The following is a 17,029-nucleotide window of genomic DNA, read 5'->3' as shown; positions in this document are numbered from 1 at the left end:
TGTCTGTCCGATCAAGGGAGAAGTTAGGGGTGTCAAGTAATCCGTCAATTAAAAATGCACTGTTGGGGCTGGGAAGGCGGCTCAGTGGTAGAGCGCTTGCCTTGCACGCGTGTACACCCTGGGAGGGGGGGACTGAGGCCAAGACGGGCGTCCTGCATCATCTGGATGAATAGCAGGCCTGTCCAGCCGGCTCTGTGCGCTCTCCCACCCCTGAACACTGCGCGCGCACACACACACACACACACACACACACACACACACACGCTGCCCAGTCAACAGGAGCCCACGCAGTCTGCTGCCTGCCCTGAGTGAACACAAGGAGCTAAAGAAAAGCAAAACATGGAGCCAGAGAGGGACGTGGTCAGTCTTCAGGTAAGCCGGGTCCAGGGGGTGAAGAGGGGGGTGACGGAGCAGGGGTGAAGCAAAGGACTGCTGCTCTGATCACCCCAACTTCCCCGACCCCCGCCTTCTCCCCCTTCTGGAATGTTCCCCCACCTGGGCTCTCTCCCCCTTCACTGGTTTTGCCCGACGACGGCAGAAGTGGATGGTCCAACTGCCCCCTGGGCTCCGCTTCCCTGTGCCCATCAGAGAGCTAAGAGATCGGTGTTGGCAGGAAAGAGTTCACTTTCTGTGTGTCCCTCCCTTTACCCCCCCCCCAAAAAAAACCCCGGGGGCAGGGAGAGGGCTGGAGGGCTGGGAAGATGATGGCCCGGGGCTGAGCGCGCCCGGCGGTCGCCACGCCGCGTTTCACATGTTGGAGAACCCGCAATCCACCCGTGGCCTGGCCGCACTGCTCTCGGGGCTGGGACGGGGACACCGCGGCTCCGGAGTAAGGGAGGGGATTCAGGACACTGGTAGGAAAGGTCGGGGGTCCCTTCTGTCCTCCCTCCCTGCCCGGGGTGTGTTTAGGGGGCGTCGGAGTTTCTGATCGCAGAAGGGAACGGAAGGGTCTGGGGCGCACAGGTAGGTTGCTGTCTGCCGTCCCTGGCTGAAAAGGAAATATTTATCAGTCAATCAGTTAATCAATTAATCAGCCCGTGTTTCTGTGGTCCTCACAGAAGCAGGACAACTACAGGGCAGAACAGGACTTGGGCAATCATGATTTTTTTTTTTGGTCAGTAGTGGGACTTGAACTCAGGGCCTGGGCGCTGTCCCTGAGCTCTTTTGCTCAAGGTGAGTGCTCTACCACTTGACCCACAGTGCCACTTCTGGTTTTTTTTGTTGTTGTTTGGTTGGTTGGTTGGTTGGTTCATTGGACATAAGAGTCTCATGGAGGCTTTTCTGCCCAGGCTGGCTTCGAACCGTAATCCTCAGTTCTCAGCCTCCTGAGTAGCTAGGATGACAGGCGTGAGCCACCGGTGCCCAGCTTATGATCATGACTCTTTATCCTTGAACCTGATCTTCAAACTAAACCATTAGTAGCACACTAGTTCTTCAGAGCTGCTTTTGTGGAAGGTGTGTGTGTGTGTGTGATTCCAGCCTCTCCAGCCTGGCAGAGCCTTCATGATTGGCTCCTCTGGTCCCCAAGCACCAGCAGGCACTGGTGTACCTAGAACACCGGGGAACCTCACCCCATCCAGCACCAGCCCCCCACCCCACACCCAGTGCCCCCTCAGAGCTAGCTCTGTCCCTGGTTCCCGCTGTCCTTGGCTGGACATCGGTCTGTCGGCTCACCGCTCCCTGGGCAGCTCTGTCTGGGACCCCCCCCTTCCCACCCTGACTTTACCATCGATGTCATTTCTCCCACGGGCACTGTCCACGGCCTGGGGTCTTTCATCCTTGCTTGACCTGTCCCTCTCTCTAGGGCGCCAACCCCATCAGAGTGCTGGATGAAGTCACCGCTCTTTTACCCGTGGCCAAGAGGTCCGGGGTCCCAGAAAGGCTCCGAGTCCCTCCACCAGGCCCATGCCAGAGCACGGACTCTGCCTTTCCAGGAGTGTTCTCCTTTTCCAGCACTTGGTGCTTGCCTCCTTTGGGTCCTCAGTTGCTGAGGGCACAGGACTGCTGGCTTTCTGGGTTCTCAGGAGCTGAGGGCTGAAACAATCCTGAGCTGCAGGCAAAGGACCTGCATGTAAATGAGAGAGCGCTGGGGGCGTGGCTCCAGCGACGGAGGCGGGGCATGGCAATCCGGGTGGGGGCGTGGCTAGGCCGTTAGGGGTGTGGCTCAAGCAGGAGGGGCGTGGCTTCAGTGGTAGGCCAAGTCAGGTTCTGAGTTCAAACCCCAGTACCACCAAAAAGAAAAAGGGGTTAAAAAAAAGAATTGATAGGTTAGTTTAGCCATTAAACAACCCCAACTTTCAGGCCAGGGACTTATACGCCAATAAGGGACCCGAAGGGACAGAGGGCTGCTTTCCTTCCACAAGACATACTCACACTTACAATTCTGAACCCTGAATGCATGTGACTCCTGCCTTGTTCGCTTTGGATGGTTTCCTGGAAGGGGCGGGGGGGAGGGTGTTGTAAATTGCTGGTAGCTAAGGTCTCGAGGTCACTGGTTCATTCATCTACTATTTACTGACCTGTGCCGTGCCACAAGGCCCGTTGGTGTGAGTTCTTCACCTTGGAAAAAGACAAGGAGAAAGTGTGTTGAGGATTTGCTGTGTTTCATCCTGTAATTACACCACCACCTCTGTGAGCCCAAACCCAGATTCATAAGGGCACAGCACTGAAACCAGAGAACTCTCTTTGCCGCAGAAATATTGCTGTCCCCATTTTGATGCTCGTCTCGGAGATGTCATGTGTGTCAAGCACACAGATTAGCCAGGCATGATGGTGTACACTTGTAATCTCAGCACTCAAGAGGCTGAGGTGGATTGAAAGTTTGAGGTCAACCTGGACTACAATAGCAAGACTCTGTCTCCAAAATCAAACAAGCATGTGCACTGAGTAACTCCTCTTAGATACTCCATCCTTCCCCGACCCCAACCAAATCAAAGAAAGGACAAATATTTTGAGGGTTGTTTGTTTTCCCAGCAGGATATCACTGCATGCATGGCTCTGGCTAGTGTTGAATTCACTATCCTTCTAAGTGCTGGGATTACAGGCATGTACTACCACACCCAACCAAAGCACACCCAAATACTTAACTGGCTCTGTGCAGAATAAACACTGGATAAAACATGGCCCCTGACCTTAGAAAGCTTATAATTAGGTGGAAGAAATGATACAATTAACCATGACATAAATGCGCTATTTAGCTCCCCAAAATGTGACACAATCACCACCAGTATTTGTAGAGAGGTACCAGCGGCTGGCAACTTTTAGCGATAATGGTTCTGTTTGTAGTTTTCATGTGTAATAGAAGAAAGTGTATGTGGGGGGGAGGGGAACCGTGGTTTTAAGCTTTGCATTACTTAGGATGAGGCTAAATTAATATAAGTGGCCTGATGGATTTAACACCTCTGGCCATCTCTGTACACCCCCTGCTTGGGACGGCGGGGGTGGGGGGGAGGGGGAAGGGCTCTGAGTGCCGCTATCCTATTGGCCTCACAGTGTGTGTGTGTGTTTGTGTGTGTGTGTGTGTGCGCCCACACATGTGCATCTGCATGTACCTCTGTGTGTCCACGTGTGATTGCATGTGTCTCTGTGTGTCGGCATGCATGTGTCTATGTGTGTGTCAAGTGATGTATCACAAATATATACCGTTTTTCATTGGTCAACTTAAAAAGAGGGTGGGAAGGGCGGGATGCGTGGCACACACATATAGCCCATCCGTTCAGGAGGCTGAGGCTTGAGGGCTGAGCGTTTGAGGTCCGGGACAGGCCAGGTGCCTGTTCGTCAGCACTAAGTCCTGAGTTCAGGCCCCAGTACTGCCGTGGTGGTGCGGTGTTCCGGGGAACGGCTCAGAGCTGTGGGGGACAGGATGGCGCCGTGGGGGAACGTGGGCTCCGGGGTGCCCGCCCGGCCTCCGGAGTGGAGCCTCTGCTGCTGAGCCTTGGAAGGGAACCTTCCCCCTTACCAGAGACTCCTGCCGGTCCTGGGTTCGAGAAACCCATATTAGTCAACGAAAAGGAGAAGGACTCAGGGACTGGCCACTCCGGGATGGGAAACCCAAGCCATTAAGTGCCTGTCTGAGCTCAAAGCCGTGGCGGGACTTGGAGATTTGAACTCAAGGCTGCTAAGATACCCCTGAACCACACCGATAGCCCTATTTTTCCACTGTTTTTTTTCTTTTTCTTTTTGTCTGTTGTGGGGCTTGAACTCAGGACCTGGGCGCTGTCCCTGAGCAATTGTGCTCAAGGTTAACTACCACTTTGAGCCACAGCTCCACTTCCAGTGTCCTGTTGGTTCATTGGAGATAAGAATCTCATAGGGCCGGGCGCTGGTGGCTCACACCTGTAATCCTAGCTACTCAGGAGGCTGAGATCTGAGGATCGAGGTTCAAAGCCAGCCCGGGCAGGAGAGACCATGAGACTCCTATCTCCAATAAAACACCAGAAAACTGGAAGTGGCGCTGTAGCTCAAGTGGTAGAGCGCTCGCCTTGAGCTGAAGAGCTGAGGGACAGCGCCCAGGCCCTGAGTTCAAGCCCCACAGCCGACAAAAAAAAAAGAATCTCATAGGGACTTTTCTGCTCTGGCTGGCGTTGAATCTCGATCCTCAGACCTCAGCCTCCTGAGGAGCTGGGACGATGCGTATGATTTCAGGCCCACGCGTGGGCCCCCACCCCCACTTCAGGCTCCCGTCATGGTGGGGGTGACAGGCATGCACCACTGTGTCCAGCCTTGCTGGAAAAAGTAGTCTCTCGGATCTTTTGGCCCGGGCTGGCCTCGAGCCATAATCCTCTCCTCCTCAGCCTCTTAAGTAAGCTCCGATGACAGGTGTGAGCCCCCAGCTCCTGGCTGCGTCTGTCCGGTGCTTTCCGTGAGTGCAAAGCTAGAAGCTTCTCATAGGCAGGTACAACGCAGAGAAAAAGGAAACAGCAACAGACCATAGTTTATATAGAATTAGCTATGGTTTCATAGCTGTGCAGTGACGGGGGGGGGGGTGTAATCTTGGAATGTGCTAGAATGTTGTTGGTGGGAGGGGGCGGGGATTGTGGTAAAGGCTGAAGTGGCAGGAGCCCTGGGTTTGGATGTCTTCAGTCTCTCACCCTCCTCCCGTCCACACACACACCTCCCAGGCGAGCCAAGAGCAAGCCCTGCGCAGACCCAGGTAGGAAGTGGCCAATCAGGGCCCGGGTGGGCCAGGGCCCAAGGAGAAGGAGCCCTGGGAACCCCCAGCAGCCAAACCTCACACGCCCGGGCGTCTGAAGCCCAGACGCCCGGGCTGTCACTGTCGGTACTTGCCGGCCACCAGTCCACGCCGGTCGGCGCCCGCTCTGATGAAAGATGGCTTGACTTTCCTCCCGCCTGGGAGACAGCTGTGCTGACAGGGCGGCCCTGTCTGCTGGGCGAGATGAGACATAATGGAAAGGTGGGGAGGGTGTGAGGAGGAGGAAGTCCCTCCTGTGATCCAGCCCACTCTCAAGGGGTCTACACCAGAAGAAGAATGCACAAGGGCAGCTGGAGCTTTCCCACGGGCCGCGGGGCCCGGGGAAAACGGGGGGGAAGGAGCCCCCCAGCATTGCACCCTAAAGTCTGGAGGGTCACCTCCACACCTCCGCAAAGGACCTGCCAGGTGCTGGGTGGGCGCCAGTGGCTCACGCCTGTCATCTCGGCTGCTCAGGAGACTGAGAGCTGAAGATCGAGGTTCAAAGCCAGCCTGGGTGGAAAGTCTGTGAGACTTTTGTTTTGGTCCGTTGTGGGTCTTAAACTCGGGGCCTGGGCGCTGTCCCTCAGCTCTTCAGCTCAAGGCTGGTGCTCTACCACTTGAGCCACAGCACCACTTCTGGTTTTTTGGTGGTTCGTTGGAGATCAGAGTCTCAGGGACTTCCCTGCCCAGGCTGGCTTCGAACTGAGATCCTCAGATCTCAGCCCCCTGAATAGCCAGGATGACAGGCGTGAGCCACTGGCACCTGGCATCTGTGAGACTCTTCATCTCCAATGATCCACCAAAAAGCTGGAAGGAGAACTGTGGCTCAAGTGGTAGAGCATGAGCTTGGAGCAAAAGAGCTCAGGCCCTGAGTTCAAGCCCCAGGACTGTTTCACGCACACAGAGAGATCCCAACGTGTGGAGCCCGGGCCGGGCGGCAGCCAGGCCCTGAGCCAGGCCGCGCTCTCCATCCTTCCTGTTTCCACTCTACCAGATGGAGAAGCCGGTTTGTTTAACCCAGGCCCTTTGGGGTCCTTTTGTTTCGGCGTGTCTGTCTGGTGCCCTTGGGCGTGGAATCTGTCCGTCCGGATGTGCGTGTTCGGTCCTGATCAGCATATGGCCACACTGGGCGGCCAAGGGGCTGCCCGCCACGGTCCCCCCCCCCACAGGAGTCAGGGTGGGGTTTTCCTGTCCCTGAGCCCCCGGTTTTCACAGCACTGTGCATAACTGAATGTGCCGACACACCCCTGAATGAGCCAGCACTGCCCACAGCGGGGCGAGGGACCCCCAGGCCTGGGGAAAACAAACAGCTCCAGGCCCCGGCGCCAGGGCCTGGATGCTGTCCCTGAGCTTCTTTTGCTCAAGGCTAGCACTCTACCTCTTGAGCCACAGCGCCATTTCTGGTTCTTTTTTTTGCCTATGTGGTGCTGAGGCATCGAACCCAGGGCTTCGTGCAGGTTAGGCAAAGCAATCTACCACAAAGCCACCTTCCCAGCCGAGAGGGAGATTTTTCTTCTATTCTCCATGTGACCTGCAGTCTTTTCCCTCCTCCTCCCGCATCAGCTGCTGCCTCCTCCGACCTGACTTATCTGTTCTTGGAAGGGAGGTGCCCTGGATGGTACCCCAGCAAGGGTGGCCCAGCCTGGTGCCTCCTTCACAGGCTCTTAAAATAGGGAGACAGAGGCTGTTCGTGGGGGGCGAGGGAGGATGCAGCAGAGAGGCCGGGCTCACATCTGTCATCCTAGCTACTCAGGACACTGAGATCTGAAGATTGTGGTTCAGAACCAGCCCAGGCAGGAAAATTCATGAGACTCTTATTTCCAATTAACTAAAGGGGGGCGGGGGGAGCCAGAAGTGGAGCTGTGGCTCAACGCGGTAGGGTGCCAACCTCGAGCTAAAAAAGTAAGGGACAGTGCCCAGTGCCCAGCCATTGAGTTTAGGGTACATGTGTACACACACACACACACACACACACACACACACACACACACACACACACACACACACACAGAACCATTCCAGATCTTGAAGGAACCTAATGTCTGAGCCTCATCCTAGACATGATATTTTTTAAAATCTGGGACGATTCATGGAAAGAGTAAATGCTCCGCTTCATTTTCTCCTGCAGAAAGGTCTCCAAACAATGGCACCTGTGTCAGGGGAGCCCATGCTGATCTTCACCTGTCATGACGTGGGGGGTGTATGTTGCCCTTTTCCCAGGAAGGCTTCCCGGGCCCAGAGAAGTCAAGAAAGCCGTGCCCGAGTTTCAAGTCCCTCCCTGGCTGACTCCAAAACCTGTGTGGTGGCTGGGCAGGAGCCCAGTGTGGTTTTCGTGAAGAAGGATTAGGCGAAAGCCGGGTTCCCAGGCCTCCAGCAAATGTAGAATGCTGAGTCAGATTTAGGTTGGAGAAATCAAAGCAGAATTGGGTTGAATAATGCTATCGCTTTATGCTAATCTTGGCATGGAGGAGAGATTCTCTCTCAGTCGGTTTTATCTGGTCTCTAGACTTTGAACCTCTCATCTGGCCTGCCTCCAAACCAGTCTCCAACTGCAGCCAGAACATTTCCCGGCTTCTCCCGTTGGCTCCTACCACCCCGGACTGAGTTCTGAAGCCCCATCAGTTCTTGATTTATAGGTTTTTTATTTGGGGGGAGGGGAGAATCAAATGCACAGAAATACATCTATGATCACTCTCAAAATGTTATTTTTTTGCCACACCCCCTACAACTCTGAAAGGCATTTTAATGAGTTGAAGCTTGGAGTTAGTCATTTAAACATTCAGTTTTTAAACATGCTGTTCTTATATGGGGCTGCTAATAATCCCCCCCACACCCACCGCCCCAGGCAAAGACTCAACTTTTCGTAGAGCTCAGAATCCAGGTCCTGGGTGCGTGGATCTGCACTGCTTCCTGAGAAACCCGTCTGCATCTTCTAAATACTCTTTCCTCTGCCTAGATTTCCTCTCCCTCCTCCAAGCTGTCCGTGCTAGCCCCAGCCCTCCCCTCTCGGTCCTGAGTCTGTTTTCTGTTTGTGTGGTTCAGTTTTGTTTGAGGTAGGTGCTGGGGATGGAGTCAGGGCCTGGCCAGGCTTCATCTACCCTGAGCTCCACTAGCAGCCTAAGAGGAAATTCTCCTTTGTTTGTTCTTTAAATTGTTATTGTGATGTACAGAGGGGTTACAGTTACAGAAGTCAGGTAATGAGTTCCTTCCTTCCTTCCTTTCTTATTTTGCTGGTCCTGGGGTTTGAACTCAAGCCACTGTCCCTGAGCTTCTTTTTTTGCTCAAAGCTAGAGCTCTACCGCTTGAACCACAGCACTACTTCTAGATTTTTCTGAGTACTTTATTGAAGATAAAAGTCTCGCAGATTTTCCTAGCGTTTTCTGAGTGCTTTATTGGAGATTAAAGTCTCACAGACTTTCCTGAGTTGGCTTTGAACTGTGATCCTCAGCTTTCAGCCTCCTGAGTAGCAACTAGGATGACAGGCGTGAGCCACCAGCATCTGGCTATGAGTTCATTTCTTCTGGTACAACGTCATCCCTGGGTTTATTTTTATTTTTTAAGGGGATCAAATATGTGAACATGGCAGGTGAGGGGGTACATACCTGTAATCTTGGCACTGGGGAAGCTGAGGTGGGAGAGCGATCCTAAATTCAAGGCTGAGATACATCGAAACCAGGTTTTGGATATGTATATGTCCTAATTAATGCACCAGAATCTTTCAAGTGCGTTATCTGTGGAAGGGTTGGGAGTGTACGGAACTGGAGGGTGGAAGGGTGAAAAGGCTCAGCAGTGGAGATACGGGCACTCAGGAAAGTGAACTGTACAGCTCGTGGGTGGGGACGGATGGGAGGGACAGGGAAAGAGCCAGGGGGCAGCGGACACCGTACGGAGGGAAACACACTCACTCCCGACTCACACCACTGACATACCTCCATCCTCTCCTCTGTAAGAACAACAAAGGGAAATGTTCATCATAATTAAAACACATACACACCAGAATCTTTTTGCCATACAAAGACGAAAGCTCTGGAATCTCACCTGGCGCTTGATTAGAAAAGCAAGCTCCACACACTCAGTAAACAGCAGCAGTCAGTAACATTGCTTTCAGGACTGTGTGTGTGTGTTGGGGGTGTCTTTGGGGGCCGGGCAGCACTGGGATCGAACCCAGTACGCGGCGTGTGTCAGGCCTGCAGCTCTGTGGCTGGAGCCACGCTCACAGCGCTTTTTGCGTTTGTTTTTCGAGACTCCTTCCTGGAAGCCTCTCGAACAGCCGAGACCGCAGGTGTGACCCACCATGCCCGGCCTGTTGTCAGGGTCCCAAGGCGCAGGTGGTTTTAATGATGACTGTTTTCTTCTGGCCTTCTTCGGTCGCAGGTGACACGGGTGGTGTTTCTTAAAATGGGGTTTTCCTGGAGAACCCCAACACCCTGGGAAGTGGGGGGTCACCCAATTTCATCTGGAGGCCCAGTGCTCCCGTCCATGACACAGTCCCCCCCGCCCCCAGGCCTCTTGCTTCCCTCCGAGGAAGGCCATGGATAGAAGGGAGGCAATCAGGCCCCGGCCACGTGAGCTCGGCCACGTGGAACCACGCAGCTCAGAAAGTATAAAAAGCTGCAGGAGGGAGGGGTGGGGGAGCCTTCATTTCTGGTCTCTTGCTGCTTTGTGCCGCCTCTCCTCTGTTATGCTAAAGCTTAAAAAAGGCGTGGGGGGGAAGGCGGTGGGGGCAAAAAAGCGGGGGGCAAGAGATATCTTGTGGGAAGCTTAGGTCCAAGAAATCTCCAGTTCACTAGCCATGCACGGCTGTAGCCGAAAGCTGGGCTGGCCTGTGATCCTCAGGAGGCTGAGATCTGAGGGTCACGGTTCAAAGCCAGCCCGGGCAGGGAAAGTCCGAGAGACTCTCATCTCCGCTAGAAAACCAGAAGTGGAGCTGCAGCTCCAAGTGGTAGAGCACTAGCTTAATAAGCAAAAGAGCTCAGGGACCGCATCCAGGCCCCAAGTTCAAGCCTCAGGACCGACAACAAAGATCATACTAAAGGGGCAAACTAGTCTCTTGTTAGACAGCCGACTGGGGAGAGGGAAGGGGTTTCAGGAATTGGGGGGGGAAGGGCACCGCCAGACTAATGGCTAAAAGCTGTGGTGGGGGCGGGGGAGGGGCATGTAGTTTAGTGGGAAAGCATCGATAAGCAAGGCCCTGAATTGGACGCTGAGAAACCGCAGCCCGCAGAAGGAAACGGGGTGTCAGGGGGAGGGGTGGCTTGGTGCGGGCCCCACCCCCTGCCCCGGCAGGCTGCACCCAGGGTCCCAGGATGAATCTGGGCAACACCCCGGCCCAGAGCGTCCGGGCCTACAGGATCGTGCAAGAGGCTCAGCCTCTTCTGTTGACTGCCCCTGGATTGAGGGCTCCCTTTGTCCTTCTACCTAGTTCGGGAACTGACCGCACCCGGGGTGGGGGAGACTTGAGTACTCCTAGAAGAATCCCCCGGGCTGGGGACCACCGCCCGGGCTGAGGTAGGCACCCGCTTGCAGAGGCCTGGAGCAGGGCTGGATGGAGAAGGGTCAGCTAGGGCCGCGGGGAAGAAAGAGCCACAGTTTTCCACCAGCCTGTGAGCCACAGGGCACAGAGCCAGCCCAAGGCCGGGCCGAGGCCTTCCCGGGAATCTGAAGATCCTTTTCATAAGGAAGAGGCCCGTGAAGCCTCACCCTGGAAGGGGGTGGGGGGCTGCGGAGCCCAGAGCCTTGGAAGGGTCGGGACCTGGGAAAACAAGGTCAGCTGAGCCAGGCCCAGCAGAGGTGGGGAGGCCAAGGCCAGCACAAGGGTGACCCCCCCCAGGCTCGGCCTCTCCTCCCACAAAGAAAAAGAAAAAGCAGAAACAGACCAGCCCTCCGCTTTCCTACAGCCGAATCCAGCCTGCGCCCGGCCCCCCTCCACGCCTCCGTCCCCTCTCCCTGCCCCCCTCCCCTCTCCCTGCTCCCCCTCTGGGGCCGCTGACCGGGCCAGGGCCTCGGGACTATTTCGGTTCTTTTTCTCACGGAAGGGACTTGGGTTTCCTGCTCGGCCTCCCCGAGGTGGCCGTGGAGAGAGGAAAGCCCGTGTTCACAGCTGCGTTTGGGGGTTTTTGTGTTTTCTTTCTCCCTTTGGACGTTCCCATCCACTCCAAGCCTAAAACTGGAGGTCCAGGGACACGACTTGGCTCAAGGGTCCTAGCTCTCTGCCCAACTGTGGTTCTGGGCCCAGCCAGCTCTCTGGGGGGGGGGACCCCGGGTGGACCTGTTGAAAGGAGGTTCAAGGCCACGCCCAACCCTAACTCAAGCCTTGGCCTCCCGGGCAGGTGTTTGCTGGGCGATAGTTAGGGAAGATTGGAATCCGGTGCGGCTTAGAACCAGGGTCTAATCTAAGCTAATGAGCTGCAATGCCTTGACTTCTCCCCAAGTACCATCCTAGCTTGAAACGTCTTCCTTCCCCCCTTCCTGAACCAGGCTTGCTTGCTGGGCTCAAGGATTCAACAACAAAAGTCCCCAGGCCCCAGCTTTCCGATCTGCACGGGGTATACCTCTCACCTCCCCAGAGCCCCGGCTTCTGGAGGAGAGGCAGGGAGGGGTTCGGGAGGATGATGGGGGGTAGGGGGATTGGAAGGCCAGAGGGCACAGTGCCCCCGGGCCTTGGTGTCAGAAGGCAAAGGCTGGTGGTAATTATTCAAAACTCCTGTGTAAGTGAGCCAGCACTGTGGCTCGCATCTGTGAATCCTAGAGATCTTGAGGATCTAAGGTTCAAAGCCAGCCCGGGCAGGGAAGTTCTTCAGGCTTATTTCCAACTAGCGAAAAGCTTAAGTGGAGGTGTGGCTCAAACAGTACAGCACTAGCCTTGATCAACAACAAAAAACAAAAGGGACATTGCCAAAGCTCTTCAGTGAAAGCCCAAATCCTGGCACAAAGTGCAGGCCCAGTGTCCACAGTCGAAGGAGAGATCAGGGGTGACCCCCCCCCCCCGTCTAGCTGGAGGCAGGAGTCACCTGGGACCCTGGGATGGTCCATCCTTTTCCCATCCAAGTATATAATACAAACAGGACAGTAACCTAGACTCCCTCTCCAATGAGCTAGCAAAAAACCAAGCTGGAGGTGTGGATCAAGCGGTAGAAGGGTGCCGGCTAGGAGAGAGAAAGTTGGAATGTGAAAAGCCCCGAGCTTAAACTCGAGAGCTGGACCAAAAATAAAGGGAGCAAAGCAACATGGGATCACATTCCTGCCTGTCGTCCCCTCCCCCCAATACTGGAGTTAGGAAATTGGGGGGAGGGGACGGGCTGTGGACTGGCCAGGCCTGGGCTCTACAACACCGTTTCCCATTGTCTGGTGGTTCACTGGAGATGAGTTTCACAGGGACTCTTCGGCCTGGGCTTGGCTTCAAACCAAGATCCTCGACTCTCAGCCTCCTGAGTAGGCTAGGATGACAGGTGTGAGCCACTGGCGCTGGGTCTGATAGGATGTTGTGCTAATCTCCTCCACCCCTGGGCTTAACCGTGAATTTCAGTCCTCCCTTTCTGTCCTTTGGAGTAGCTGGGATTACCCGGTGTGCTTTGGAAGCTTCTGGGTTCTACTAGCTTTTGTCTGTATTGGCTTCAAGCCACGACTTTTCTAGTCTCTATCTCCCAAATTAGCTGGAGATAGAGCCCTACTTAGCCTGGAACCAAACACAACTCAGACAACGCCCCGGGGCTCTGAGTTCAAGCCCCACCACCCCGTACAAAGAAAAACTGAAACTTCAAACCCAGAGCTGCAGTCCTAGGTAACATGGGCATATCTGTTTGTCATTCTCACAGGGCTCACGGAAGGTGAAGAGACCACGGAAGAGTCGTGCGTGGGCCATTCCGCACCCCCTTCCCTTTCAGCATAGGGCTCTGAGATAGCAGGTCCTGACACTGGCCTGGCTGGGTTTGTCTTTTGCTTGGGTCTGTCTCTTCCTGGCAGGGCTGTCTGCCCTGGAGAAATTGGCTCAGCCTCTCTCTGCCTTGGTTTCTTACTAGGATTGAGTGAGTTAATGAGTGTAAGTCACTAAAAGCCGGGCGTGCCCCACCCTGAGCTGTGAGTGTGACTTGTGAGTTATCTGACATTTACTGTGATTCTTTGAAACAGAAAACGGGAAAGAGGGCCGGTCTCTGCGGTGTGGGTTTGTAACCGCTGTTAGTGATATCCTTCTACACAGGGTTTCATACTGAAGCTAGTTTGGTCTTTTGTTGTACAGGGCTGGGCTTTGAACTCGGGATCTTGTGTTTGCTTGGCGGGATAGCAGGCAAATTGTTACCAGCTGGTCACTGTTTGGCTTGTTTTGTGTGTGTGTGTGTGTGTGTCAGTATTGGACTTGAACTTGGCCCCTGACCTTCTGTGTGTGTGTTTACACAATTATATAATAACACAATTTTACACAATATGAGATGTAAATCTGTCCCCTGTCAGGATTGATCTGGGTACTCGGGAAAGAACTAGGGGACTTAGAGGTACAAAGCATGCATTCGACCATTGCGGTCCCAACCTCCAGCCTCTAATATTTTTACCTGCTGTGTGGTTTGCATATTAAATATGCAAATTATGGCTTTGCCTGTCGTGCATATGCATTAGACCACTTATTTACATGCTGCCTTCTATCGATTGTGTGGCCAACACCTCTGGTGTCCTGGGATCTCTGCAGACAATAAAACAGCCCGGGCAAGGTCCCCAGTAAGTCTCACCTTATGGACAAAGCTCAAGACTTCCGTGAACTAATTGGAGAACCTGAGGATCTGTAGTTAAAACAGGAACTTGAGCTGAGCGTGGAGTCTCCTGCTTGTCTACCCAGCTACTCTGGAGGCTGCGATCTGAGGATCTCAGTTCAAAGCCACCCCAGGCAGGAAAGTCTGAGAGACTCTGGTCTCCAACGAACCACTAGAAAACCGGAGGTGATGCTGTGGCTCAAGTGGGAGAGTGCTTGCCTTGAGCTGAAGAGGGCAGGGACAGCGCCCAGGCCCTGAGTTCAAGCCCCACGACCGACCCTCCCCCCCCCCAAAAGAAATCCCATTGAACAGGAAATCAGACCCTGCCCGTGGTTGCCCTGGCTGGAGGAGTGTTTTCATTTACCCCGTGGGGCTTCACATTGTGCCTGAGTCATCCTCAAAGTTTGCCAGCGCCCGCTTCAATTACACCCTGATCTACCCGAGCCAAAGCCCCAGGGCCTCGCCAGCATTCCTCCCCCAGTGTGATGGCTTTTGGTGGGACTAGATTTGAACTCCTGTCCTTGCATGAGCTAGGCAAGGCGCTTTACCACTTGAACCATGCCCCCGGCCTCCAATATGGTTTTACTACCTTGGTAATAAATTCTTTGGGCCCCAGCGTTGGTCAGTTTATTCTTGGCTCTTGGGTGTCAGTCCTTGGGCTTGAACTCGGAGCCTGAGCACTGTCCCCGAGCTCTTTGCGCTCAAAAGCTGGTGCTCTACCACGTGAACCGCAGCTCCACTTCGGGCTTTTTTGGTGGCTTATTGGAGCCTCTTTCCCCGGGGTGGCTTTGAACTTTGATCCTCCGATCTCAGCCTCCTGAGTAGCTGGGATGATGGGCATGAGCCACAGGTGCTTCATTCACTTTTGAGTTCTTGTGACCTTCTAGAATTTCTTCTCTTCCCGACTCGGTCCCCGACAGCGCCACCCCCTCCGCCAGCCCGCCAGAGCTGAGCCAGGCCGGTGGCACCAGGTTCACGACCTTCACTGTGGCCAGTGACTGGTGCGGGCAGCTCGGGCCGTTCAATCCCAGGCGGGAGGGCTGTGTCTCTCCGGATGACCTGCTGGGTGTCTCCTTTGGGTGCACACACACACCCTCTCCCCCTGGGCGTTGCTCCTGGCAGGTCTGGAGCAGAGGCCGCTGCCTTCCCACCCTCCTCCCCGCCTGGGCCCTATCAAAGGGTGACTAACGCGCTTGGTTTGCCACCAGGAAAACTGAGAAATCAAGACTTGTTTTCCTGCGTGCTCTGCCTGGTGGAATTCCCATTCCCCTTACCCTCGGCAAATGGAGGGGGCAGGCGACTCCACGCCCTGAGCCCTCGGCGACGCCGGGGTCTGCCGGCTCTGAGCTCTTCCCCGTCCATCTCTGATCAACCCTGCGGTCTCCCGAGCCCGGTTCCGCTGCATGACGCTCTTGCGCCCGCCCCTTGCAGTCCCTGACTGGAGCCATGCTCTCCCGGCCCTTCCCTGCACCCCTCCCCCCCCCAGGCGGGAAAGGGGAAAGGCATGTTAAAGCGGCTCAAATGCATCCTGGATCTCTGTACTTTATTTTTCATTGAGACTTGAACCCAGGACCTGGGCACCGCTGGGCAGGTGCTCTACCACTTGAGCCATACACCCCAATCATTTTTTGTCGGTTGTGGGGCTTGAACTTGGGGCCTGGGCACTGTCTCTGAGCTCTTTTGCTCATGACGGGCGCTCTACCACTTGAGCCACAGCGCCACTTCAGGTTTTCTGGTGGTTTCGTGGAGATCAGAGTCTCACAGACGTTTGCTGCCTGGGCTGGCTTTGAACCGCGATCCTCAGCTCTCAGCCTCCCAGGTGGCTGGGATGGATGGCAGGCGCGAGCCACCGGCACCTGGCTCCTTCTATCCATTTAAGAGACGTTTCCTCTTTTCCAAGTGTTGGGCAGAATTGGCCCTTCTCCCTCCTCCCCGGCCCTGGACGGCCGCGGACTGCGTTTAGCCAGTTATCTTTAGAGGAAACGGCCCACTCCAGCTGTAATTATGGCTGAAGGGTCGCTTTCTTTCCTAAACTCTATTTTCAGGTGTTTACAGCTTTCTTGAAAAAGGAAAAAAATAAAAACCTGCAGGCGGAGGAGAAAGGGCGTACAAGTTCCTCCTTCGGCCTCTGCTGTCCCGGGCCCATCCTTCCCATCAGTGCCTCAGTTTCCTCATCTGGAAAATGAGGATCAGTCTGTTTTCCTTTGACATGTGTTTCCCAGGATTACAGGCCTGAGCCACCGCACCCGCTCTGTTGAATTGTTTTTAGAAACACAGGGAGGCAGGGAGAAGGTTAAGAAGTTGTCTGTGTGAGCGAGCGAGCCCTGGAACCCAGTGCCACACGCAGGTGTAGTCCGTGGATCTGTGGCCCCGTGGTCCCCGTTGGGGGGGCGGGGTCACGGCCTGCCGTGCTTCATTGCTTACCTGTTGGCTTTTGTCTGATAAATGCCTTCATAGGTCATCGGCTCCTTTGGTCTTTATGACAATGGAGACATAATTATCCCGCGGTAACCACGCCGGGTCCCGCGCACTGGGAAGGTCGCTGGCGGCTGGGTTGCGCTTTCAGAGCTGTGTGCTTTGACCTTAAATCTTCTGGCAACCATGCCGTACTCCCCGCCCACAGTGACCACTGAAGTCACTCTTGGCTGTGTCCAAGTCCTTGCCTGCCTCCACCCAGTCCTTTGTCTCTTCTACTTTCCCTCCAGTGTAGCCTACCCGCAAATGACCCAACACGCATCTCTAAGAGCCCCTGTGCTCACTGTGAACTCTGCTTGAAAAGCCATCCATACAGGCGGGAATGCTGTCACATACCTGCAATCCCAGCACGCAGCCGGATCTTGAGTTTGAGACTTAGCTCGGGTTACCTGGCAAGATCCTCAAGAAAACAAAACAAAAAAATCATCGAACCCCAAATAAGCCGGGCATGTTGGCACCCACCTATAATCCCAGCTGCGAAGGAGGCGGAGACAGGAGGATTGCTAGTTTGAGGCTTGTGCAGGCCAAGTTAGCAAGACTCGGTCATAAAAACAAAATATGGGCACTCGAGCAAGGCTCAGATGACAGAACAAGAGTACAAGGCTCTGAGTTCAAATCTCAG

The 17,029-nt window shown here is 54.8% G+C and overlaps 1 pseudogene; it reads left to right on the top strand.

The window, feature by feature from the left end:
- Positions 1 to 303: 303 nt before the first annotated feature.
- Positions 304 to 17,029, top strand: part of LOC138820394 (ninjurin-2-like) — a 28,749-nt pseudogene continuing 12,023 nt past the window's right edge.

Source organism: Dipodomys merriami, unplaced genomic scaffold, assembly GCF_024711535.1.
Source record: "Dipodomys merriami isolate MVZ:Mamm:240054 unplaced genomic scaffold, mDipMer1.0.p SCAF_877, whole genome shotgun sequence".
Taxonomy (NCBI): Eukaryota; Metazoa; Chordata; class Mammalia; order Rodentia; family Heteromyidae; genus Dipodomys; species Dipodomys merriami.
Note: the sequence above shows the minus strand (reverse complement) of the source record. Positions and strands in the feature narration are given on the sequence as shown.